Below are 2,180 nucleotides of genomic sequence, written 5' to 3'. Positions count from 1 at the left end.
TCGTAAAATTGGAGGTAATTAACTTCTAGAGATTTGCTTTAAAACTTATTGACATATTATGCGTTTTAAATGCTTATCTCTCATCCTCTGTTTCTGAATCGTCACTGTATATATATATTCATCGTTCATCATTGGGTTAAGTGATTTGTAGTTCATTGTATTATTTCATAAAAACAATTTTTATCATATGTTTTTTATTGATGTGTTTGGTATAGAAGCTGCAATGACTTGAGAAACACACTATGAACAGTTTAAAAGCTGTGCTTGTAAATATACCTTTTATTCACTTACTGCATTTAATTTTTCTTTTTTTTCTCTCTTAATACATTTTACTGCTACTGTCACGACGATGACAATCATTACTACTACTAATAATACTACTGCTGTCGATATCACTAGTAGTGATTAAATTAGCAATGCTTATCAAGTTTATATGGTTTTTATTTCTTTCCTTAATATCTTAGATTTCAGCCATTCATTTTCAGAGTAATGTCATGATCTTGTCATGTTTCCCATTCAATTTTTATACCTCATTGCTATTCCTGGAATTCGTGTTGGTTCTTATTGCCCTGTCCTGAGCCGCAGTGTTTTGTTTTGTATTTTTGATAAAAATGTCTTTAGGTGACATGCATTTTTTTTGCAACGCGTCAAAAAAGTGATATATGTATTGCAAGAAAAATTAAACGACTATATTTTGTTATAAACACATCAATGGCCATAGATACTATGGATTTTTTTTTTTGTATTTTCTGTTGATACAACAGCTTGTAGATATATTGCACGATGATTTTGTATGAGTTTTCAATACAGGATTCGTTAAGAAAATGGTACCTTCATTCTCCTTATAAATACTACCACGACAGCTATTATGATGGTATCATTAAAACTACTATGAATCTTCAATAAACACGATTCTAGACTCAAGTGATGCTCTCATGAGACGTTGTCGAGTGTCACCTCTGATTCATGTGAATCATTCAAACGCGATTTAGATTTAACCTCGCATGCGATTCGTCTAAAAAAAAACTCACTCAAGTTTCGACTGAGCATCACGCGAAATATTTTTCCACTCGTGTTGTTGAACGCGGTGGACAGATGAGAACCGAAACTGTATAATACAGCTATGGGAAGAGATTTTGTAAGTTTGTGGAGGTAACTATTAAGTGGGTGACCAGGTTGTGTAAGAAATGTCTGGAAGAGAGGAAAGTTCCATACGACTGGGTGGCGGTAACATTGCTCCTTCGCAAAAGGTTTAAGGCTACACAGGACGGGTGAGTTTATGAACTACAGGGGCGGGGGGGGGAGGGACAACATCACATCTAGTAGTATATTATTACTAATGTGTATGATAGGATTTTGGACAGGGAAAGTAAAACAAATAACAGGAGGAATGGTAAAGGGAGGTCATTGTGGGTTTGGATAAAGGAAAAGTGTGTGGGTGATGTGTTTAGTAAAACTAAAGGTTACGGTGACAGTAACTTGAGAGTCAAAGGCATCAGCTGTATGAGACATTCGTGGACCTGGAAATATTTAATGATTATGAATCCCTAGTGATGCAATATTGGGTGCACTGAAGATATATGGTGCAGAGGATAATTTCTTGGGAGTGATTATGATTTATTATGACGAATGCAAAGTACATGTTATATTACAGATGGGAGAGTGACTGGTTTACTGTAGAAGTATGTTATATAATCGTGACTACTTAACATCCTTATGTAAAGAGCAATGGTAGACTTCAAAACCAGGAAAGCGAGAGCAATATAAGATGAGGAAAAAGGTTGCGAATGGATTGTGGAGTTCCAGAAATTTCAGATAACACTGTGATGATCAGGGATGCAGAGTGAAGAGAGACGCCGCAGCAGAGATTAGTGAAAGACCCCGAAAGAGTTCGTAATGAGAGAAACCTGAAAGTGAAGGTGAGTAAAAATATGGTATGTAAGAAAAATGGAAACGGGAAAATAGAAGGAAAGAATGTTCACTTGGATGCTGGAAGAATGGCAATAGGAGTGAAAGCCTGTAGCTGTAGAGATGAAATGTTTGTGTAGTGTATGGGAAGAAGGATTAAAAGGGGGAGAAATGTGTAGATTTGAAAAAAAAGTGGTGAAAAGATCAGTGTAGGAGAGAAGCCGACTATGCAATAAGATACCCTAGTCATGGGGAGTCTTTGAGAACAACGG

This window comes from Macrobrachium rosenbergii, chromosome 29 (genome assembly GCF_040412425.1).
Source record: "Macrobrachium rosenbergii isolate ZJJX-2024 chromosome 29, ASM4041242v1, whole genome shotgun sequence".
Classification (NCBI taxonomy): Eukaryota; Metazoa; Arthropoda; class Malacostraca; order Decapoda; family Palaemonidae; genus Macrobrachium; species Macrobrachium rosenbergii.
The sequence above is the reverse complement of the archived record's forward strand: the minus strand, read 5'-3'. Positions refer to the sequence as shown.